A 26,230-nucleotide genomic window follows, 5' to 3' on the forward strand; every position below is an offset into this window, starting at 1 on the left:
CTGTAACTTTAACAGTTGAAGCTTTGTGTTATTTGTTATCTATAGCAAAAAGAGGCTGCTATGATGAGGTTTAAGAGATGAATTGATCTATAGGTATAAGACTAAATCATTAGGAGTCAAGCTGAGGTTATATCCATTTAGCAGAGTAACAGTAGCAGGCTCCTTCCTAGATTCTTAGATCTATTAGAGATATAATTTTACTTCTAAGTAGAAAATATGTTGATTTTACATATAGTTTTAATGTTTAATATTAATTACTTTCTAAGATGCTTCTTCCTATAGTAAAATAAACAGGTTCTAAATGTCCAGTAATATGTGATTCTTTGTGTACAGGGCTCATCTCTCACATTCATAGAATACAGTTTCCCTCTACTGACTTTTTTTTCAGTCTCTGAGTGTGTTTGTGTGAGTTCATGTGTGAGTGCAGGTATGCACGAGGAGATCAGAGCACACACCCTTAGATGTTTTTCCTTGTTGTGGAGGATGGGGTCTCTTGTTGCTTTGCCACTGAATACATGGAGCTCTCAGGAGGTCTCCTGTTTTGCCATTGAATACACGGAGCTATCTGACCCATGAACTGAGCTTCATTGTTCTGTCTCAGGCTCCCATCTTGCTGTAAGCTTACTGGGACCACAACTGCATGATAAGGTACCTGGCTTTATGTTAGTGCTGAGGATTTGAACTCAGGTCCTTACACGTGTGTGGTGAGCATTTTTACTCACTGTGCCATCTCTCTCTAGCCCCTCCAGTATAGCACAGTCATTTGTTTGCCTACTACATGGAGATAACATTACAGTGATAGATCTGGTTCTCCAGTCAACTCTCAGCAAGGGAAATAGATGCTTTGACAAAACAATTATTGGAATTAGTTCTGAAAACTGTGTGTTGGCATGGATAACAGGGAGATGGAATTGACATAAAGATTCAAGTACATGTTCATTGTACTGTTCATAAAAATTGGAACATGAATAAATATGGGAGCTAGAAATCATGTCACTACTTATATTCATGAAGATTACATCTTCTCATACACAAAACTCCATTCCCTTGATGGGAGATACAGAGCAATGAGGATTAAGTATGGCTTCGTAGTCTAGTTTAGAGTGCTTTTTTTTTTAGTCTCAGCAAGCACCTTTGGGTAATTCTTTCTATCAATTCTACTATAAGATATCCAAATCACATTTGCCTCTCTCTTCTCCTGGCATCCAAGTTCCTACTTCTCCTCTCCTCAGTAGTTCTGAGGCACTCCTATTTCCTTAAGCTTTTCCAGTGTGCATAGAGCTGCTTCTGTAGGGTGTTTGTACCTCATGACTGTCATGCTGGGGATTCGATTCTGTCCCCTCTCAGAGCTGAATACTATGGGTGAGGTACAATGGGGGAAATCACCACTTTAGAAAAGCTGGAATATTTTTCTTTGCTGACCAAACACCGCTCAGACAGCTGGTGGCTTACAAACTTTAGGTATTTATCTTCAATTCCCACTCAATAGCTGCATTTTCACTATTCTCCCTTGTCTTCAGTTGGAGCATCCTGGAGCTTCTTTCTGCTAGTGCTGCTCTGGTCTCTCCCCAGGGATTTGCCTGACATCTTGGCTCTTTAGGTAACCACTATAGAGCACTTGGGGATTTCTGACACACTTTGCAGCTTGTTAGTGGAGGGCGTGGGGGTTAGATGAACTCAGTTGATTTAATTGGGTGAGCTCTTTGGGGACATTGATTTTCTGACAAGGACCCTTGGGGATTAAGCAGACTTCTTGATAGGTTGACTCTCGAAAGTAGTGACAGCAATGGCTAACACTGAATAAAGCCGATGGCCTCAGTTGCCATGGAGAGAGTAGAGAAGGAGATGAAAGGCCTCTTAGTGGTAAATGCAGATGCTACGCAAATGCACAAAGCTCTTTTGGGAACAGTATTCAGGTAGGGCCACTGCACCTGTCCCTAATGAAGAACATTCAGGATGTGCTGCTTCACAGGGTTATCAGTGTCACTTAGATGCTGCGTGGTGGCTCTTCTCAGCCCTTAGGGGCAGAGCTGTCAGAATCAGGCAAAGGGGTGATGTTGACCTTACATGATAGAGAACAGCAAGCGCTCCTTTAGTGCCAAAAGCTAAGGGTGTAGCTGTGGGAACAGGACAGAATGGTGGCAGCATTTATGTTGCTTTGTCATCGAAATTTTGGTGTATGTTTGTAATAGCAACCATACATCTCACTCAGAAATCATATGCCTAAAGGGTGCTGAATTCCCTCAACACAGAAAGTAACATCCTCCTACTGCCCACACCCAAGCCTGGAAAGAAAGCTAGTTGAGAGAAACTCACAGGAGGGGCACTAACTCGGAATTCAGGTGCCAGGAGACAAAATGCAAACTTCCCATGACATTTTCTTTTTTTTTTAATTTCTAAAAATTAAATGCCTTATAACAGAAACTGACCATTAACCCATGCATTATTTAAAAGAGAAAATTGCAATGATTATATAGAAATCACAAACTACCTTCCTAAAATGTCAAAAGAGAAATTAAAAAAAATATCAGATTGGTGAATACCCTTATTGGTGAAATTATTAAAGCCACTCCACGTAGTTAAAAGGGAGATTTTTTTTTTTTTTTTTTTTTTTTTTAGGACTGATTTATTTTTAACTTTTTTTTTAAATTATTATTATTATTATTATTTTACAACACCATTCAGTTCAACATAATAGCCACAGAATCCCCTGTTCTCCCCCTCTCGCCCACCCCTCCCCCCATCCCACCCCCCATTCCCACCTCCTCCAGATCAAGGTCTCCCCCGAGGACCGGGGTTGACCTGGTAGACTCAGTCCAGGCAGGTCCATTCCCCCCTCCCAGACCGAGCCAAGTGTCCCTGCATAAGTCCCAGGATTCAAACAGCCAACTCATGCAACGAGCCCAGGACCTGGCACCAATGCACAGCTGCCTCCCAAACAGATCAAGCCAACTGACTGTCTCACCCGTTCAGGTGGCCTGATCCAGTTGGGGGCCCCTCAGCCTTTGGTTCATAGATCCTGTGCTTCCATTCATTTGGTTATTTGTCCCGGTGCTTTATCCAACCTTGGCTTCAACAATTCTCGCTCATATAAATCCTCTTCTTACTCACTAATTAGACTCCCAGTGCTCCACCAGGGGCCCAGCCGTGGATGTCTGCCTTCAGATTCCTCAGTCCTTGGATGGGGTTTATGGCACCACTATTTGGGTGTCTGGCCATCCCATCACCAGAGTAGGTCAGTTCCTGCCGTCTCGCGACCATTGCCAGCAGTCTTTTGAGGGGGTATCTTTGTGGATCTCCGTGGGCCTCCCTAGCTCTCTGCTTCCTCCCCTTCTCACCTTCTCATGTGGTCTTCATTTACCATGGTCTCCTATTCCTTGTTCTCCCTCTCTTTTCTTGATCCAGCTAGGATCTCCCACTCTTTCCCTCGACTGTCGCCCTTCATTGTTCCCACTCATGACCAGGCTATTCATGTAGATCTTGTCCATTTCTCCGTGTCTTTTTTTGGGGTCCCGTTTTCCAGGTAGCCTCACTGGTGATGTGAGTAGCAGTCTAGTCATCCTTGTTCCACATCTAGCATCTTCCTATGAGTGAGTACATATCATATTTGTCTTTCTGAGTCTGGGTTACCTCACTCAGGATGATTTTTTCTAGATCCATCCATTTGCCTGCAAACCGTGTGATGTCGTTGTTTTTCTCTGCTGAGTAGTATTCCATTGTGGATATGTGCCACAATTTATTTATCCATTCTTCAGTTGAAGGGCATCTAGGTTGTTTCCAGGTTTTGGCTATTACAAACAATGCTGATATGAACATAGCTGAGCAAGTGCTCTTGTGGTATGATTGAGCATTCCTTGGGTATATGCCCAGGAGTGGTATAGCTGGATCTTGGGGGAGATTGATTCCCAATTTTCTAAGAAAGCGCCATATTGATTTCCAAAGTGGTTGTACAAGCTTGCATTCCCACCAGCAGTGGAGGAGAGTTCCCCTAGTTCCACATCCTCTCCAGAATAAAGTGTCTTCAGTGTTTTTGATCTTAGCCACTCTGACAGGCGTAAGGTGGTATCTCAGAGCTGTCTTGATTTGCATTTCCCTGATGATTAGGGAAGTTGAGCAATTCCTTAAATGTCTTTCAGCCATTTGGGATTCCTCTGTTGAGAATTCTCTGTTTAGTTCTAAAGCCCATTTCTCAATTGGACTGTTGGTCCTTTTGATGTCTAATTTCTTGAGTTCCTTATATATTCTGGATATCAGTCCTCTGTCAGATGTGGGGTTGGTGAAGATCTTTTCCCATTCTGTAGGCTGTCGCTTTGCCTTGTTGACCGTATCCTTTGCTCTACAAAAGCTTCTCAGTTTCAAGAGGTCCCATTGATTGATTGTTTGTCTCAGTGTCTGCGCTACTGGTGTTATATTTAGGAAGTGATCTCCTATGCCAAGGCGTTCAAGACTATTTCCTACTTTTTCTTCTAGCAGGTTCAGAGTAGCTGGATTTATGTTGAGGTCTTTGATCCACTTGGACTTAAGTTTTGTGCACGGTGACAGATATGGATCTATTTGCAGCCTTCTACACGCTGATATCCAGTTATGCCAGCACCATTTGTTGAAGATGCTTTCTTTTTTCCATTGTACACTTTTGGCTTCTTTGTCAAAAATTATATGTCCATAGGTGTGTGGGTTAATGTCAGGGTCTTCAATTCGATTCCATTGGTCCACATGTCGGTTTTTATGCCAATACCAGGCTGTTTTTATTACTGTAGCTCTATAGTAGAGCTTGAAGTCGGGGATTGTGATGCCTCCAGAAGTTGTTTTATTGTACAGGTTTCTTTTAGCTATCCTGGGTTTTTTGTTTTTCCATATGAAGTTGAGTATTGTTCTTTCCAGATCTGTGAAGAATTGTGTTGGTATCTTGATGGGGATTGCATTGAATCTGTAAATTGCTTTTGGTAAGATTGCCATTTTTACTATGTTAACCCTGCCTATCCATGAGCATGGGAGATCTTTCCATTTTCTGAGATCTTCTTCAATTTCTTTTTTCAGGGACTTAAAGTTCTTGTCATATAGGTCCTTCACTTGCTTGGTTAGTGTTACCCCAAGGTATTTTATGTCATTTTTGGCTATTGTAAAGGGTGATGTATCTCTAATTGCCTTCTCAGCTTCTTTGTCCATTGTATATAGGAGGGCTACTGATTTTTTTGAGTTGATCTTGTATCCTGCTATGTTGCTGAAGGTGTTTATAAGCTTTATCAATTCCTGGGTGGAATCTTTGGGGTCACTCAAGTATACTATCATGTCGTCTGCAAATAGGGAAAGCTTGACTTCTTCCTTTCCAATTTGAATCCCCTTAATCTCCTTATGTTGTCTTATTGCTCTGGCTAGAACTTCAAGTACTATATTGAATAAGTATGGGGAGAGTGGACAGCCTTGTCTCGTTCCTGATTTTAGTGGAATTGCTTTGAGTTTCTCTCCATTTAATTTGATGTTGGCTGTTGGTTTGCTATATATTGCCTTTATTATGTTTAGGTATGTTCCCTGTATTCCTGATCGCTCCAAGACTTTTATCATGAAGGGGTGTTGGATTTTGTCAAATGCCTTTTCTGCATCTAGTGAGATGATCATGTGGTTTTTTTCTTTGAGTTTGTTTATATGGTGTATTACATTAATGGACTTTCGTATGTTGAACCACCCTTGCATCCCTGGGATGAAGCCTACTTGATCATGGTGGATAATTGTTCTGATGTGTTCTTGGAGTCTGTTTGCCAGTATTTTATTGAGTATTTTTGCATCAATGTTCATGAGGGAGATCGGTCTGTAGTTCTCTTTCTTTGTTGCATCCTTGTTTGGTTTAGGAATCAGGGTAATTGTAACCTCATAGAAGGAGTTTGGTAATGTTCCTTCTGTTTCTATTATGTGGAACAATTTAGAGAGTATTGGTATTAACTCTTCTTTGAAGATCTGGTAGAATTCTGCGCTGAAACCATCTGGTCCTGGGCTTTTTTTGGTTGGGAGACCTTTAATGACTGTTTCTATTTCCTTAGGGGTTATTGGACTATTTAAATAGTTTATCTGGTCTTGATTAAACTTAGGTATGTGGTATCTATCCAGAAAAATGTCCATTTCTTTTAGGTTTTCCAGTTTTGTGGAGTAGAGGTTTTTGAAATATGACCTTATAATTCTCTGGATTTCCTCAATGTCTGTTGTTATGTCCCCCTTTTCATTTCTGATTTTGTTGATTTGGATTCTCTCTCTGTGTCTTTTGGTTAGTTTGGATAAGGGCTTGTCTATCTTGTTGATTTTCTCAAAGAACCAACTCTTTGTTTCATTAATTTTTTGTATTATTCTCTTAGTTTCTAATTTATTAATTTCACCTCTCACTTTGATAATTTCCTGGCGTCTATTCTTCCTGGGAGACTTTGCTTCTTCTTGTTTTAGAGCTTTCAGATGTGCTGTTAATTCACTAGTGTGCGATTTCTCCAACTTCTTTATGTGGGCATTTAGTGCTATGAATTTCCCTCTTAGCACTGCTTTCATAGTGTCCCATAAGTTTGGGTATGTGGTGTCTTCATTTTCATTGATCTCTAGGAAGTCTTTAATTTCTTTCTTTATTTCTTCCTTAACCCATTGGTGATTCAGTTGAGCATTATTCAGTTTCCATGAGGTTGTAGGTTTTCTGTAGTTTTTGTTGTTGTTGAAATCTAGCTTTAAACCATGGTGATCTGATAGAACACAGGAGGTTATTCTGATTGTTTTGTATCTGTTGAGATTTGCTTTGTGGCCAAGTATGTGGTCGATTTTAGAGAAAGTTCCATGGGGTGCTGAGAAGAAAGTATATTCTTTCTTGTTAGGATGGAATGTTCTGTAGATATCTATTAGGTCCAATTGGGTCATGACATCGGTTAAGTCCTTTATTTCTCTGTTAAGTTTCGATTTGGGAGATCTGTCCAGTGGTGAAAGTGGGGTGTTGAGATCTCCCACTATTAATGTGTGGGGTTTTATATGTGGTTTAAGCTTTAGTAATGTTTCTTTTACATATGTGGGTGCCCTTATGTTTGGGGCATATATGTTCAGAATTGAAACTTCATCTTGGTCGATCTTTCCTGTGACGAGGATGTAATGTCCTTCTTGATCTCTTTTGATTGATTTTAGTTTGAAGTCTATTTTGTTGGATATCAGGATGGCTACCCCTGCTTGTTTCTTAAGACCATTTGATTGAAAAGTCTTTTCCCAGCCTTTTATTCTTAGGTAGTGTCTATCTTTGAATTTGAGATGTGTTTCTTGTATGCAGCAGAAGGATGGGTCCTGCTTTCGTATCCATTCTGTAAGTCTATGTCTTTTTATAGGTGAATTAAGTCCGTTGATATTAAGGGATATTAATGACCAGTGATTCTTCATCTCTGTTATTTTTGGTGGTAGTGTGTGTGTACTTCTCTTCTTTGGGGTTTACTGTTGTGGCTTTATCTATTGCCTGTGTTTTCAAGTGTGTATCTGACTTCCCTCGGTTGGAATTTTCCTTCTAGTGCTTTCTGTAGGGCTGGGTTTGTGGATAGGTATTGTTTAAATCTGGCTTTGTCTTCGAATGTCTTGTTCCTTCCGTCTATGATGATTGAAAGTTTTGCTGGGTATATTAGTCTGGGCTGACATCCATGGTCTCTTAGTGTCTGCATTACATCTGTCCAGGTCCTTCTGGCTTTCAAAGTCTCCATTGAGAAATCGGGTGTTATTCTGATGGGTTTACCTTTATAGGTCACTTGGCCTTTTTCCTTGGCTGCTCTTAATATTCTTTCTTTATTCTGTACATTTAGTTGTTTAATTATTATGTGTCGAGGGGACTTTTTTTGGGGGTCTAGTCTGTTTGGTGTTCTATAGGCTTCTTGTATCTTCATAGGCATTTCCTTCTTTAAGTTGGGAAAGTTTTCTTCTATAATTTTGTTGAATATATTTTCTGTGCCTTTGAGTTGGTATTCTTCACCTTCTTCTATCCCTATAATTCGTAAGTTTGGTCTTTTTATGGTGTCCCAGATTTCTTGGACATTTTGGTTCATGACTTTGTTGGCTTTAGTGTTTCCTTCGACTGATGGAACTATTTCTTCTACTGTATCTTCAATGCCAGAAATCCTCTCTTCCATCTCTTGCATTCTGTTGGTTATACTAGCATCCGAAGTTCCTGATCTTTTACTCAGGTTTTCTATTTCCAGCATTCCCTCTGTTTGTGTCTTTTTCATTTTTTCAATTTCCCTTTTCAGATCTTGGACTGTTTCCTTTGTTTGTTTCATTGCTTTTTCATGATTTTCTTTCAGTGCTTTATTGTTTTCTTCCAGGATTTTAATGTTTTCTTCCAGGACTTTATTGTTTTCTTGGAGGGCTTTATTGTTTTCTTCTAATTTGTTTGCCCTTTCCTCTAGTTGTTTACAGCGTTCTTCCAATTTTCTTGTCTTTTCCTCTACACAAGCCTCTACCTTCTTCATGAAGTTACTCATAAGGCTACTTTCTTCTGCTTCTTCCAATTTTTGGTGTTCAGGTCTAGATGTTGGAGGCGAGCTAGGTTCTGGTGATGCTGTATTGCTCTTCATTTTGCTGTATGTACTTCTGCTTTGACGTCTGCCCATCTCCTTGTGATTCCTTCTTGGTCTTATCAGTGGACTTGTTTCACAAAGATCTGACAGACTCAGGAAGACTCTCTCTCTTGTCCAAAAGGGAGTTCTCTTGTCCAACTCTTTGGTCCAGAAGGGAAGTCAGGGGCAAGCTCTGGTCCAGAATGGCAGTCGGGGACAGGCTGGGAACTCTGGTCCAGAAGGGAAGTCGTCGGGGGCAGGCTGGGCTGTTTATCAGACTCTTAAAGCTTGACCTGGCTGGACTGGTCTGATGCCTTGCCATGGGTTCCTAGGTTAGCCATGCTCTGCTCAACTCCCTGCAGCAGGGCTCACAGCACAGCACACAAAGCCAATAGCACCAGCTCCTCTTGAAAGCCAAGTCTGAAAAAAAACCGGGAGATTTATTTAGTGGCGTAAATTACAAACGAAGGGATAGGTAGGTTGTGGGTTCTGGGAAAGACGCAGCGCAGTTCCGCTGTGTTCTCTGGAGAACTCTCCTCGGTCTACTTCAAGCGTCCAGGGTCCAGGAAACAAGAGAGCGCAGCACATCCGGATCTCAGGTTTTCATGGTCCTCTCTTGGCCCTGCCTTGTAGGCATGATAGTTACCGAAGCCTCAATAGGGGTTGGAACTTCCTGACCAGAGCTGGAATGGCTACCCACTACATACCCTAACTGTCATCACAGAGCCTTCATTCAGTAACTGATGGAAGCAGATGCAGAGATACACAACCAAGCACCAGGCTGAGCTCCAGGAGTCCAGATGAAGAGAGGGAAGAGGAATTCTCTAAGCAAGGGGCATCAAGATCATAATGGGGAAACCTACAGAGACAACCAAACTAAGCTAGTGGGAACTCATGAACTGTTGAGCTGTTGCGCATCCATGGGACTGGACTAGGCCCTCTGCATAAGAAAGACAGTTGTGTAGCTTGTTCTGCTTAAGGGACTCCCTGGCAATAGGATCAGGATCCATCCCTGGTGCATGAGCTGGCTTTTTGGAGCCCATTACCTATGGTGGGACACCTCACACAGCCTTGATGCAGGGGGAGGGGGTTGGACCTGCCTCAAATGAATGTACCAGGTTTTTGCTGACTCCCCATGGGAGGTCTTACCTTTTCAGAGGAGGGTATGGGGGTGGGTTGGGGAGGGGGAGGCTGGGGGGGAAGGAGGAGGTAAGAGAGAGGGATCTGTGGTTGGTATGTAAAATGAATAAAAAATTTCTTAATAAAGAAATAAAAGGAAATCAACAAGAATCATTAGAAAAAAATATATAAACATGATATAATCGTATAATATACAGACATTTTTCTTGAGTTTACTGGGCATTTTGACCTGTTACTTGCCCAGTAACTGAACTCACTTTGCCTCTGAAATTATCCTAATTCATGCTATCTATGTGGAGACTGCTCTGCTCTGTGCTTACTTGTATATCTGACATTCTCACAGTTACATCTGGAATGGATCTTAAAATTTGCCTGAACATGCTAATTGGTTGCTAATTAAAATATTGTACTGAGTTTGAGTTTTGAGAATATATAACTATATTATGAAATTTGAGTTTAAAAATAGACACACCTGTTAGATATGGCTGAGAGACATACAGGTTAAGTTTGTGTATTTGAAAAAAGCTTGAGAAACATTTGCCTGAGAGATATTTTCCAGATCATTTTTAGAAACGGCCTGGGATAAGCAGCTGGATATTCTGCTTATGTACTGAGAAGAGAGGGAAAGGACAATGTATTTAAATACCAGTGAGTTTGGAGAATTGTTAGTCAGGGTACTAGTTGAAGCGAACTAGAAAGATAAGAGGTTACTAACAGTTGTTTAAACTTGAAAAGGTTAGTTAATTAAATACAACTTCAAAGCTAGCAGAAACCATTCCTGGTCCCTTACCTGGAGGATGCTGAAGGCAGAAGTATAATGGAAACTGAGGCTGAGGAGTGACAGACAGGATTGACAGTTCTCTTGAGCTTTGTTTCATTTTATTTGTTTGAGGGTAACGTCTACTTGTCAAGAAACTTGGCAGATTTTTCTATTGATTCTTTAGGTTTTGAACTTTACTATATCATGACTTAGAAATGTGTAGTGTTACCACAATCTGTCTACAGTATTGTTGAGCCATGTTAGCCCACACATTTATACTTTGCTTTCAGGAAGCATTGTTCCACCATGGTTTAATTATTCTCATTCCTACATACTTTCACTTTGTCTCCAAGTGCACCTGATAGATTATATTGCACATTTTGTCTTCTGCTTGTTACCATAATTTTTATGTTTTGGTGTGATTTTTATAAGCATATATTCATCTTACAGTGAAATGGGTTTCATCCTGATATTTCCATGCATGCACACAATATTCTTTGATAATGTCTGTTCCTTGTTCCCACTTTCTCTTTCTCTTCTCAACCTTAATAGTCTCTTTTATACTTCTTTTTTTCACATATGCTCCTCTAAAGTGAGCTCCTTTTCACATTTATGCTGACGTCACTAATTTCCACACAAAATATCATTATGAGTTGAGGTTATATCATTAATGTTCATAATTCTTTGTTTCCCCATTATTTGCAAATGACATAATTTTATTTTTCCTTATGGGTGAATGAAACTCCTTTGTCTCTCTCTGTCTCTCTGCCTCTCTGCCTCTCTGTCTCTCTCTCTCTCTCTGTCTCTCTCTCTCCATATATATATATATATATATATATATATATATATATATATATATATATATACACACACACATTTAGAAAACTGTGATATATATAGAGAAAATGTTATTATATTTATAATATATAATAAAATTTTCTTTCTCCTCTCCCCATTGATGCTTCTGCTCTTAGAGGAACAGATTTCACCTTTCCACCCAACAGTGGGCTTGTCCTACATGGTTGTTACTTTGTTCACATACATCTTTTCTATACCTAAAATGTCTTCTTTTCATCATACAGCAGTGTGGGTCTTTTTTAATGGTTTCTTTGCATCTGTGTAGATGTAACCCACTGTCTTATTAAATAAGAAACACAGAACCAATGTAAAAGAGAAAGCCAAGAGGTCAGAGCTCAGAGCTAAAACCTTACCCTTCCTCCTGTGGTGGTCCTACCTCTCCGAAAGAGACCTACTTCCTGTGTGTTTGTCTTTAATATAGACTTTCTGTTCTGCCTTCTCATTGGTTGTAAACCCAAACACATGACTGCCTCATCACTGCCTGTAAGTACAGCCCTCCAGGTCTTAAAGGTATATGTTTCTAGTGCTGGCTGTATCCCTGAACATATAGAGATCTACCTAGCTCTGTCTACCAAGTGCTGGGATTAAAGGCGTCCGCCACCACAGCCAAGCTCTTGCTATGGCTCTAATAGCTCTGACCCCCAGGCAATTTTATTTATTAACATATAATTGAAATCACATTTCAGTACAAATAAAATACCACCATATTTCTCCTTTTCTATTTTAATAAAAAGAAAAAAAGCAAAAGGTTATAACTAACAAAAGAAAAACTATATACAAAAGTACAATAACTATATACAATACATACAAGTAATAAATACCTAAACAATTCTGTCCAGATTATAACACAGTTTTTGTTCTTCCTTTTAGTAATGTGGTATCACAGCAACTCATTTGGGTGATGAATCATCTACATCCATGTATTTCCAGGGTGAATCCCACTGTCCAGGGGGGTGTAGCCTTTTCAAGTGTTGTGGAATTTGGCTTATGGTTTACTTTCGAGGATTGTGCCTGTTTGTTTGTAAGGAACGTTGTCTGTTTCCTTACTTTTATCCTTGATTGGGTTTGGTGTCCCAGCAGGGGGAGACCTGTTAACTGTTTTTGGAAACATCTCATCATCTTCAGTGTCTGGCATTAATTTGAGAAAGGCAGGGGTTAATGGAATTAGCTGTGAAGGTATCAGCTCATGGCGTTTTCCTAGGGAGACACTGTTTACAGATGATTCCACCTTCTTATGCTTTTCAGACTACTTTACTACTCAGTATTAGTGGCTAATGAAGTTCTAGAAGGCTTTTGATTTTTCTTTGGTTGTGTGATTAGCTTGAAAACAATGTTCTCAGTAGTTCCCCACTATTTTTTGTATTTCTTCTATGTCAATTATGTTGCCTCTTCTTCTGTTTCGGATTTCATTTATTTGCATCTCCTTCCTTTGTTATTGCAGCCAGAGAGTTGCCAGTTTCATTTGTATTCCAAGCACTTTCAGCAATATTTTCTATTATTTCATAAACCCCATGACATTTAGGTTTTTTGCTCGGTTCTTTCTTTTTTATTTAATTTTTTTTTTGTTTTTTATTAAGAATTTTTTATTCATTTTACATACCAACCACAGATCCCTCTCTCTTCCCTCCTCCCACCCCCCGAGACATGCCCCTCAACCCACTTCCCATTCCTTCCTCTGAGGAGGTAAGGCCTCCCATGGGGGTCAGCAAAAACCTGGTACATTCACTTGAGGCAGGTCCAAGCCCTTCCCCTGCATCAAGGCTGTGTGAGGTGTCCCAACATTGGTAATGGGCTCCAAAAAGCCAGCTCATGCACCAGGGATGGATCCTGATCCTACTGCCAGGGAGTCCCTTAAGCAGAACAAGCTACAAAACTGTCTTATGCAGAGGACCTAGTCCAGTCCCATGGTTGCTCAACAGCTGTTGGTCTAAAGTTCATGAGTTCCCACTAGGTTGGTTTGGTTGTCTCTGTAGGTTTCCCCATCATGATCTTGATGCCCCTTGCTTAGAGAATCCTCTTCCCTCTCTTCAACTGGACTCCTGGAGCTCAGCCTGATGCTAGGCTGTGTATCTCTGCATCTGCTTCCATCAGTTACTGGATGAAGGCTTTTTGATGACTGTTAGGGTATTCACAATCTGATTACCATGGTAGGCCAATTCAGGCATCCTCTCCACTATTGCTAGTAGTCTTAGCTGGGGTCATCCTTGTGGATTCCTGAGAACTTCCCTAGCACCAGGTTTATTCCTAACCCCACAATGTCTCACTTTTTCAAGGTATCTCTTTCATTGCTCTCACACACCGTCCCTCTTCCAGCTCAACCATGCTGTTTCCTTATGTTCTCATCTCCCATCCCCTACCCTCTATTGTCCCCCTCACTCCCAGTTTACTCATGGAGATCTCATCTATTTCCCTTTCCCAGGCTGATCCTTGCATCCCTTTTAGAGTCCTCCATGTTAGCTAGCTTCTCTGGAGCTGTGGGTTGTAGTCTGGCTATCCTTTGCTTTACATCTAGTATCCACTTATGAGTGAGTACATACCATATTTGTCTTTCTGAGTCTGAGTTACCTCACTCAGGTATTTTTTTTAGTTACATCCATTTGCCTGCAAATTTTATGATGTTATTGTTTTTTAAAGCCCAGTAATACTCCATTGTGTATATGTACCACATTTCTTAATCTATTCCTTGGTTTAGGGGCATCTAGATTGCTTCCAGGTTCTGGATATTATGAATAATGCTGTTATGAACTTGGTTGAGCAAGTATCCTTGTGGTATGATTGAGTATCCCTTGGGTATATGTTCAAGAGTGGTATCATTGGGTCTTGAAGTAGATTGATTCCCAATTTTCTGAGAAGTTGCCGTACTGATTTCCAATGTGGCTGTATGTGGGGGACCAGCCCCCATACTTGTTTACCCCAGGACTCTTGAGGAATGAGGAATAAGAGAGTTGGTTAGAAATAAAGAGTAAAGAAACAGAGAGAAAACACATGATAGACTTGGGTGGGCCTGGATCCTTATCCCCAGAACTTTATTCCAAAATCTATTTATAACAATGCCAAAGGGTGGAACAAAAGACCTCTCCCTTGCTAGTTACACCCTTGCAAACACCTGGTACCCAGGCTCATGGTCCAATCAACCTCTTATGCAGTCCTGCTGGATGTAGCCACTAGGAAACCTAGTGGGCTCCAACAGCTGTACAAGTTTGCACTCCCACCAACAGTAGAGGAGTGTTCCCCTTGCTCTACATCCTCTCCAACATAAGCTGTCATCAGTGTTTTTTATCTTAGCCATTCTGACAGGTATAACATGGTATCTCAGAGTCATTTTGATTTGCATTTCCCTGATGACTAAGGATGTTGAGCAATTCCTTAAATATATTCCAGTCATTTGAGATTCATCCATTGAGAATTCTCTATTTAGCTCTACAGACCATTTTTAAAAATTGGATTGTTTGTTATTTTGATGTCTAGTTTCTTGAGTTCTTTATATATTTTGGAGATCAGCCCTCTGTCAGATGTGTGGTTGGTGAAGATCTTTACCCATTATGGAGGCTGTCTTTTTGTCTTATTTACTGTGTCCTTTGCCTTACTGAAGCTTCTCAGTTTCAGGAGGTCTCATTTATTAATTGTTGCTCTCAGTGTCTGTGCTACTGGTGTTATATTTAGGAAGTGTTCTTCTTTGCCAATGCATCCAAGGTTACTTCCTACTTTCTCCGCTATCAGGTTCAGTGTAACTGGATTTATGTTGAGGTTAAACCCCAGAATTGAAGAAAGAAAGAAAGAAAGAAAGAAAGAAAGAAAGAAAGAAAGAAAGGAAGGAAGGAAGGAAGGAAGGAAGGAAGGAAGGAAGGAAGGAAGAAGAAAGGAAGGAAGGAAAGAAGAAGACACTGGAGTTTTGATCTAAATTATTGTCCATTGTTGGAAGTAGGGGATTAGATATACTGTGTGTATTATAATTTGGTTTATCTCTTTCTCCAGATGAAGATGCTCTGATGTTGGATGTATGTATATATCTTCATAATTGTCATATCTTCTGGATGATTCTCTCTCCCTTGATAGAATCACCTTCTCTATTTCTAAGGTTTCATAGTTTTGAACATGAAGTCTATTTCACTCACACAGCTAGACCAACACTGTTTTGATTCTGAACACAGTGAATACCTTGCCATGGCCAGCACAGCTGTCAACATCATAGAGGTCTGGAGGGGAGGGTACTGGTAGACAGAGACACAAGATTCTGGGTTCACTTTAAGGATGATTGTTTTTTACTCGTTGCTCTTAATATAGTGTTTACCTAGATCCTAGAGATGTATTGCAAACAAGAGTTTAAACAATGTCTTTGACCCTCTTATCTGAGTTATTTTATGTTTCTCTGTCCTTGTGGCCTCATTTTTCCCCAGAGGACTTTCCTCCTTGGTCTTATCTGATGCCTGTAGTTTTCTACATCTCTCCTTATTCATCTCTCCTTGCTTTTCTGTTGCTGTGATAAAACACCCTGGCCAAGATAGCTTACAGAAGAAAGGCTTTACTTTGGCTTATGATTCCAGAGAGTTTGAGGCCATAATGGCAGGGAAGCCTGGCCTCAGGCAGGAGGCAACAGCAACAGGAAGCTGAGCCTCCCATTATTTATCAGAAGTACAAAGCAGAGAAAACAAATGGATGTGGTGATGGCTTTTGATCTCAGAGCTCACTCCCAGTCACATGCTTCCTCCAGTGGGCTTACCAAGGCACAGGCATGCAGCTTCCATGCCTGCTTACCTTTCTGATTAATCAGGAATACATAACTTATTCTTTTGTTCCTTCTTTTTTTCTAAGCATGTTCCAACATTTTTGTGCTTCTTTACTCTTTCTCTAAAGCCTCCCACCTGCCATGTGGCTGCTCATCAGCCATGTGTCTGACCTCCATCTATGCCAGTTTAAATGCTACAGTCTTTTCCTTCTCTTCTCCTTGTTTTTCTTCAGGCAACTGCTTAGGTTTTACAGCTTGCCTAGCCTGTAGATTTTTCTTTTAAACTACAATAAAATTGTCCTTAGTCTTATTTGGAGTCCATTCATAAATTCTTTTATTAATGATATTAAGATCTCCAAGAGGGACTGTTGATTTCCCTTGCATTATCTGGAAGCCCAGATAGGACCCTCAAAATTCCAATAACATCTTTGGTGGCCTGCACAGGAATACTACTGAAGAGCCTCTGAAAACAAAACAGACGAGATCCTTTATTTGTCCTGCCTCGGGGCTATTAGCTGCTTGCAGGATGCTCTGTTTCCTTGCAAAGAAAAGGGCTTCTTGCAATACCTCTTTGTCTTGGGTTGTTTGTCCCTGTGTTTGTGACTGACTGATGACCCCATGATGGGAGGTAAATAATGCTATGTTTAACTCTCAGTGTTCCTGCTCCTTGGGTTCAAGATTTTCTCTCCTTTCCCTATCCACCACAGTTCTCACAGAGAACCCAGGTAACTTTGGATGATATTGTGGGGAAGGAAGGAGAGCAGAGAGCTGCTTGCTGTGGTTCAGTCTAAGAATTTCTTAGACCACAAGATCCTCAGGCCCAGAGGGGGAAATGGGTTCATTTTATCACCAGGGTGAGCTCACCAGTCAGAAAGTAACCATATGGCTTTGTCACCTCATTGGTGACCTTAGCTGGTGACCTCATTAACATAGAGGCATCCATATGATTTGGCTGCTTAGTGATATCACTAATATGAAAGCTACATAACTAAAATAAAATGGTAGCACCCATAACACTTTCTAGTACCATACTAGGGAGGAGCACCACAACCCTAGAGATTCCTGTGTCATGGGGATCCGGTCACGAATCTTAATCCTCCTCTCATAAGTTTCCTGTGTTTTGACTTTCCCCTTTCTAGATGCCTAATAGAAAACCTAGAGGAGATTCCAAACAGAGGCACTATTGCAATGTGATAAGATTAATGTGCTTTTTATTAGACTAAAGAGGTAATCCCAGACTGCCCTTTCCTTTAAACATTTATTTATAAACTCATGTATCAGATGCCATTCTGTTGCTGCAATAAAATACCATGACCAAAAGCATTATTCTGTCTGATAGTTCCAAGGGATCAGTATCCATTTTGGTAGGGAGGCATGGCAGTAAACAGCAGAACTGGGGGCAGAGCAGAAGCCTGAAAGATCATCATGTGTCCAACCACATGCAGAGAGCAGAAAGAGTGAACTGAGAACAGGATGGGGTTAGAGCTTCCAAAGCCTTCACTGCCCTTTCAATGTCCCACAACCTCCTGAACAGTGACACCAATTAGGAGCCACGTGGTTGAATATGTAAGCCTAGCTTTCTTATCTAAATCACCACACTCATAGCTATTTTTATGCTTTTAAAGATATGTATTACTTTTATAATTCAGCTAAGCCCTTTTCAGAGACCTAATTTTGGTCTCAAAATTTAAAGATCAAGAAAGATAGGCCCCTATGTCTCAGCCTATAAGAGTGTGGGGATCTAGCTTTGACAAACACTGCTTAGCAAACCCAGATGGCTTAATCAAAGAAAAAAAACCTGAAAATTTATGCATAACTCAATGTGTCTGACACATCCCACTGATCAACCTACTCTCCAACAGTCTTGTACTTTTCATTTAGCTTGCCCCACTACTGTAGAACACTCTAGACTTTTCCCTCAGCAGACTTAAGTTCTGTCTTTCTCCCCTATTGCAATATTCTTAAACAAACCTTCCTTCTATATTTACCTTTGTTATTTTGTTATTATTTGGTTTCACAAAATTTATGACAATTTCTGTCCTATATTTTCTGACCCAATGGTAGAAGGGAATAGACCACATCATTCCCATAATGAAATATAATCATAGTCCCCATAAAATGTCACCTGCACACACACACAGTCCTCTGAATGACAGAATTGCAAATTCCCAATTCTTATCCTGTATTCCCATGAGTCCCTCTAGACATATTCCCAACATTATTTCTGTGGTTGGCCAAGTCGCATGCTATTGCCAAGTCACAAAGAACATGCAATCTTTTAAGAGAATCAATCTACCAATAATTCCTAATAATCTGAAAATCTATCACACAAGTGATTTTCCGTTTTACAACAGCTTTCTCCCACCACTATCTGTGAAGGAATTCATGAGCCAAAATGAGCATTATGTTGCTTTGTACTTTGTGTACATGGAATCATACCTTCCCACCCTCTGCTTTCCATTAGCTCTACTTGCTGACATGTCTTAGACATATGTATTTCTGAAGTCATGTAACACAGGTCGTTTTGCAATCTTCACATGTCACACATCCCTGTCAATGATGGTCAAATCCAAGCACTCATGAAATTATAATATTTTGAACATATAGTAGTTAAATTGTTGAAAAGGAATAGACCAAAGGTAAAGCAAATGGAGTAATGAATTCCCTCAAAGGATTATGAGCATTCAGTTTGCACACAGTCTTCTATTCTAAGAAATGCTTAAATTTCAGTGGTCACCGCAGAAACTACATACTTTTACTAAACTTCAGGTGCCTCTTGAAAATAATGCAGCAGATTCAACAAATCTAATTATAATGACAATTTTTTTCAATACAACAAATTGGTCAAAATGAACATTTCTGATCATAGGTTTCCAACTATTTGTAATTTTGTAATTTGTGGGGGTGATTTTACAATTTTTATGTATTTTAAATATTTTCAATATATTATCCCAAACTGATAGAAAAACATGATTATTTTTGTGAGTTCTGAAACTATTCAGAAAATTTGTACAGGTTTCTCAGCATTTTGGTTCAATTTCCTCCTCTAAACATGTCAACGAATGCGTGTTCAGCTAGCACATATTTCCTTCTGGTTTCAACTTTGAAAGCAGGAATTGCCTGAAATGGCAATGGTATAATGACATGAAAGGATAAAAATTATGCTTAACATATTTTGGAAAAGCCCAACATAATGGGGAAACACATGTACAGCAAAAACAATACAAACATGATCAACATGATTAAGGAGAGGTTACAGGCAGAATATGGATTAAGTCTCCAAGTAGAAATCTTTAGAAAATGGTTATTCAAATGGTGTTTAAAACTCTGAAGTTTTCCTTTAGACAAGCCACCTGAAGGCAGAAATAGAACTTAAAAACAATATGTACCACATAAAATATGTATTATAGCTAAAAGTGAATTAGAGTAAAATTCAGGAATATAAGGGCATAAACCGCAGTCATCTACGTGTGCACTAATTTATCCATATGTGAAAGCAAACCATTATTGTCTGGAAATGTATTTACCCTTTTCAAATTCACCTACTTCTAATTTTGTTGTTTAGTACATAGCTTAATATCACTAGTGTTCCCAAATAGCCTTAACTCTGTTGGCTGTTTCTGGGGAAATAATGAGATCTGTTATAGTGATAATTAAAAAGTGTAAATGAAAGTCTTCATAATAGCAACTTGGCTACATTTGATACACTACTCCCGTAGAGTAGGTAGAATGCATTTTATTTGTGACTTGTGTGTGTGGAACTTTATCATCATAGACAAACTTGCCTACCTACTAGAATGGACTAACCTCATGTTTAGTGGACAGCTTGCATTTTCAGACACTAATGGACAGACGTCACTCACATATCTGTTTTGTCAGGGACAACTGTTTCAGGAAGGGTCAGCACAGTACAGAACAGATTTGGTTGAGCACAAATTATTCTGGGCAGTACTATCATTGGGAAACTACAGTTTACAATGAATGTTGCTTTCAGATGCAGAAAAAAAATCTTGTTCAATCTTGGGGAAAACGAAATAGTCCCTTAAAATTAAAGATAGCATTAAAGAAACACTCTACTCTCAAAAGTTAAAATTACTTACATAAGTTAGATTCAGTTTTTCACAAATTGTCAATGAGTAGTATCTCCATTATTTAAAATTACTTCATATAGATCAATTGCCTCCCAGAAAGTACAAGAACCATATGGTTTAACTTAGCTCACCTGTCCTAACTGGCTTCAGCTGTCAACTTGACACAGTACAGAGTTATTTGAAGGAATTCCAGTTGGGGATTTCCAAGATTAGATTTGCCTGTGGATATATCTCTAAGGAATTTTCCTTTTTGTTGTTTTTAGATTTTTAAAATTAATTTTAATACAATATATTGATCATGTTTCCCCTCCCTCGATTCTTCCTATATTTTCCTCATATCCCGACCTACTCAACTTTATGTTCTTTTCCTCTCTCTCAATAAATTAATTCCCCCAAATGAAAATGAAAATCAAAACAAATGTGAAACAAAACAAAACAGAAGACAGAAAAAAAGAGTTCGGTTTGTGTTGACCAACTACTCCTGGGCAACGGGACTGCACTGGATTTTGGTTGATAAACCCAGTGACAATCTGTTGGAGAAAATCGATTTTCCCCTTCCCAGCAAACAACTTCTTGTTTACAGTGGGACTTAGTATCCAATTCTCCTTTTCATTTCTGGGATTTGTCTGCCTTGAACCTTCACAGGTCTTCATGTGTTGTCATAGTCTCTGTGAGTTCATATTTAAGTCAGTTCTGCTGTGTCTGGAAGACACTGCTTTCTTGGAGTCATCTACCACCACTTCTGGCCCTTACAATCTTTCTGCTTCCTATACTACATAGATCCCTTAGCCTCAAGGGGAGGGGTTTGATGAAGACATCCCATTTAGAATTAAGTACTTCAAAGTCTTTTACTCTCCTCACATGGTCCAGTTGTGGTCCTCTGTGTTAATTCCCATCTATTGCAAGAAAAAGCTTCTTTGATGAGGGTTGAGTGATGCACACTGATTTATAGGTGTAGCAATACTTCATTGGCAGTCATTTTATTGCTCTGTTCCTTCAGCAGAATAATATTAATATTATTAAGTTTATTAATATTATTAATTATATTAATTAATAATATTAATATTATATTAATTAATAAATAATATTAATATAATAATATTAATAATTAATTAATAATATTAATAATATTAAGTTTCTCCCTAGACCCATAAACCTATCTAGTCTCAGGTTCTTGGCCACTTTATACTGTGTCAGGTATGAATTCCATCTCATTGAATGGACCTTAAGTCCAATTCAATGTTTCTCGAAGGGGGTTGGCTGCTCCCATTATATTTGTGACAATATTGACTTAGTATATCTTGCAGGCAGTCGTTATGGTAGGTTGTGGGGTTTGTAGCTGTGTGATGTTGATAACTACCTCTCTTTGCCAGTAGTGTGCAGAATGCCTTCTAAGACCATGAATGCTAGTTCATAGGGATGAAGCTTTAGACTGGAAAGAGAACAACCAGTAACCTTGGCCACTGCCTGTGATGTTTGCATATGTGAGAGTGGTGGTCCTTGTGACAGCGTTGGTCAATGGCTCAACAAGATGAAATCTATTCCTAGCACTGGAGGCTTTACTTTGTGGCATAAGATGTCTAGTTCAGATATTGTCTTCCCCATTATACGGTGGCTCAACTTAAATTCAGCATGGAAATTGTGATATGTGTTACATTGGGGAAGAGGTTTTACTTTTGTTTCTGAACAGGAAGAAAAGCTATGGATACCATCAAAATTGATAAAGATTAGATTTGAACAACAGAGATGTGTTGATTAGAAGAGGCTATAGTTCATCAAACAGCCTGACCATTCAATCTAAACTAACTTATAAGACTAAAAAAATGCTTTTCATTTGATCAGATATAACTTGTCAAAAGGGAAACTCTCCAAAGTTAGGGTTTGGGCAGCTTTTTGTTTTTGTCTTTCCAGGAGAATGATGGCATACAACTAAGGAATCTGAGGACCTCTGGACAAATGAGACATCTGAAGAAAAAGGACAAATCATCCAGAGAAAATGTCTCAAGAAAAGAAGTAAATTGGCCTAGTGGTATATCACATTTCCAACAGGATAAAATTTTATAAATCTTTCCAAATGTTTGCTTTTGCTGTTCTCTACAGACTTATAATGCAAATGGTCTTTTTGTAGTCCCAGTTCAAATAAAAATTAAAGCTGGCTTTGGAGTTGGAGCATGGTTCTCTTCTAAATGCAAGCATCCTTGTTAAAGGAAAATTCAAAATTTCTTTGGTTTTATTTTGACTCTTTAAAACATTTCTTAAGGTATAAATATTATCTTAAAACTTTTCTTAAGGTATAAATATTATCTTAAAATTTATAAAATGTATATATATATATATATATTTATAATGATAAATGATATATTAATATCATGTTATGATATTAATGGTCATATAGAGTACTAACTAATTCTAGAAAAATGTTTCCCCTAGTTTCATGTACATGATTTTGGGCTTGGGTCTCTATCAGAGAACTAGGAATTAAGTTTTTGTACTCTGGTTGTACATAATGAATTGTGGTCCTTTAACTTCTTTGAGATCTGCTGCATATGACATTTAAAATGTTTAAGTTTTCGGTAGTTAACCATGACCATGCCTAACAGCAACCTTTGAAATCTCCCAAAGGAAGATGGGGCCCTATAACAACGATTGCACCTGGATTGTGGTAACACCACTAAGCTGGTAAACACCACCCAAAGATCAGCCTTGGACTACACACTGCTCAGGACGATTTAAAAGTGGCTAGCTGAGACGGTCTAGGCTCACAGATTACTCTAGCCAGGACTTGAGACAAGCCCTGCACTTTCCCATTACACAGAGACTCGGCAACAAATGATAGAGCTAGCTAGCTCTCCCAGGACTTGACAATTTTCCCATTTTTTCATCTGCTAAAGATGCTGTCACCCCAAGATAATAGGAAATAATTTTAAGAACACAATACCCACATTCCCAAGAGATTGGGTCAGCAGTTTTTGGTTGTTCCTTGGATTATGGATATTTGTCATCATTTAGGGTGGTGGGTTACAAGTTGTTATTGGTGATTGTTATGAAAAAAAGCTGAACACAGGAGATTAGATTAAGGGACCTTGTTCTGAAAAGAAAATGAGGGATATAGATATGATAGGATAAAAGGGTAGATTATTGAATCCACTGTTAAGCTAAAAAAAAAACAACTACTAGCTCTAAATATTTTACATTGATATGGATTTGTGTATGTTGATACAAATTTGAGGTTATTTTTTTAACATACTGTACATGTGTTTCTACTCTTGTTTAAAGTATTGAAAGTGTACAGCTCATTTAACAATGTAATGTAATTTCGAGTCCTTGAAAGTTATTATTACAAACTATTTAGGATAATAAAGAAATTAAGGTTAACTGTTAGTCACTTATTACAATCAAACTTGTATTTATATTAGGTATGTTTTCAAGGTCAAACAGAGATATATTTTAGATAGACAGGTGGTCCCCAAACACTTCAGAGATCTACAGAATATGGCATTTATGATGTTTTAATTACATAAGTTTTTTTTAATGATGAGACATGTCTGCTCCTGGCAGGACCAATCTATTTCAGAGAAAATGATGGGCATTGAAGAAGCTCCATATTGAGTTTATTTTCTTTAGGGCAAAAGTTAGCCAATGGGCATGAAACTTCCCTTGCCTCAATTGCTGACAGTTACTGTCCAAATTGGACAAGCAGGACACAAAAGAAGGTGACTGCCAAACTTTGCCAAGACAAGGTAGGATAGTCCTTCAAAATTCCCTTCTTCACAGGAAAGTCTGTCAGATATGCTAGTCCTGTAGCCCAGAGTTGGATGCCCCAATGTTACAGTGGAACTTTAGGTGACATTCCAGGAAGCCTGTCATTAGGTAACATTTCATCATTCTTGGGTCATTGAGGGAGTTAAAGACTAAATAGTTAAACTTATAGCTTTTCTTGGTTATGATAGAAAGCAAATTAGATGTGAAACTTTAGACTCACCAAGATAAGCTAGATAATAGAGTATTTTCTCTAATTTTGCTAAATATAAGTAGAATTTAGCTGTAATTCTCACTTGATAACTGTTTTTGTTGTATATAATTTTACTATGTTAAAGTTAAAACCTTCCTTTTTAATTAGACAAAAAGGGGGAAATACTGTGAAATAATCCTTCTGTACAGTGTGTGAATATATGTCACTATGATTGGATTAATTGACCAAGGTGACTGACCAATAGCTGAACAGGATAAAGTTAGGTGGTAAAGCCAAACGGAGAATGATGGGATGAGGAAGGGCAGAGTCAGAAGAGTTGCCAGTCAGATAAAGAAACAGTTGGACATACAAAGTGGGATAGAGGTAAAAGTCACGAGCTTCTGGGCAGCATGTAAAAATGGGTTAAGTTGTAAGAGTTAGCTAGTAACAAGCCTGAGCTATTGACCAAGCCTTTATAATTAATATTAAGGCTCAATGTGGTTATTATGAAGCAGCTGCTGGGACAAAGAGAAACTCTACCTACAGTAGTACACTATTGGGGTTGCAGATTGTTGCTTTTAAGTTTTGTTGGTTTTAAGTGAACCCTTTTAGAAACAAAAACTATACTTTGTGGACAAAGACAAATGAGTCTGAATATTCTTGAAATTTAGAAGCAACGATCATTTAAAACCAGAATACTAAAGAGCAACACCAAAATACTGATTTCATAAGATTTTTGAAGGGTCAAGACATTGAGTGTTTTATCAACTAGTAGTGGGAGACTTCAATACCCCACTCTCACCAGTGGACAGTTCTGCCAGACAGAAACTTAACAGAGAAATAAGGGAACTAACAGACATTATGACTCAAATAGACTTAATAGATATCTACAGAATATTCTACCCTAACACAAAAGAATATACCTTCTTTTCAGCACCCCTTGGAACCTTCTCCAAAATCGACCACATGCTTGGTCACAAAGCAAATCTCAATAGATACAAAAAATTGAAATAACCTCCTGTGTCTTATCAGACCACTATGGCTTAAAGTTAGATTTCAACAACAACAAAAATTACAGAAAGCCTACAATCTCATAGAAACCGAATAATGCCCCATTGATTCACCAATGGGTCAAGGAAGAAATAAAGAAAGAAATTAAAGATTTCCTAGAATTCATTGAAAACGAATGTACAACATACCCAAACTTATGGGACACCATGAAAGCAGTGCTAAAAGGAAAATTCATAGCTCTAAATGCCCACACAAAAAAGTTAGAGAAATCTCACACTAGTGACTTAACAGCACAACTGAAAGCTCTAGAACAAGAAGAAGCAAACTCACCCAGGATAAACAGATGCCAGGAAATAATCAAATTGAGGGCAGAAGTCAATAAAATAGAAACAAAGAGAACAATACAAATAATCAATGAAACAAAGAGTTGGTTCTTTGAGAAAATCATCAAGATAGATAAGCCCTTATCCAAATCAACCAAAAATCAGAGAGAGAGAGAGAGAGAGAGAGCATCCAAATTAACAAAATCAGAAATGAAAAGGGGGACAAAACAACAGACAATGAGGAAATCCAGAGAAACATCAGGTCATACTTCAAAATCCTGTACTCCACAAAATTGGAAAATGTGAAAGAAATGTATGATTTTCTGGATAGGTACTCTATATCAAAGTTAAATCAAGACCAGATAAACTATTTAAATAGACCAATAACCCCTAAGGAAATAGAAACAGTCATTAAAAATCTCCCAACCAAAAAGAAAAAGCCCAGGACCAGATGGCTTCAGCGCAGAATTCTTAATAGGTATTTTGGATTGAGATGATGAAAAATCAAGTTTGAGAAAATGGGAAATTAAAAGAAAACACTGAAGAACAGAAAAAAAGAGAGAAAATGTCAGAGAAATAGAAATATCTTTGATATATGTTATTGCTTTTGAATGTGATTTGGGACAGCATGTGTTTTCTGAGAATATTGATTGCATTTCTCAGATCTCTTTAAATCAAATCTGTCTTATGACAGAATATTGGTCAATTAAATGTTAAGCAATCATGTATATAAATATTCTAGAAGACTTTCTCTAAAATAAACCAGTGAGCAAACAAAAAACTACATCCTTTATTCTTTACTCCTTCAGCCTACTAGCTT

This window comes from Peromyscus maniculatus, chromosome 6 (assembly GCF_049852395.1).
Source record: "Peromyscus maniculatus bairdii isolate BWxNUB_F1_BW_parent chromosome 6, HU_Pman_BW_mat_3.1, whole genome shotgun sequence".
Taxonomy (NCBI): Eukaryota; Metazoa; Chordata; class Mammalia; order Rodentia; family Cricetidae; genus Peromyscus; species Peromyscus maniculatus.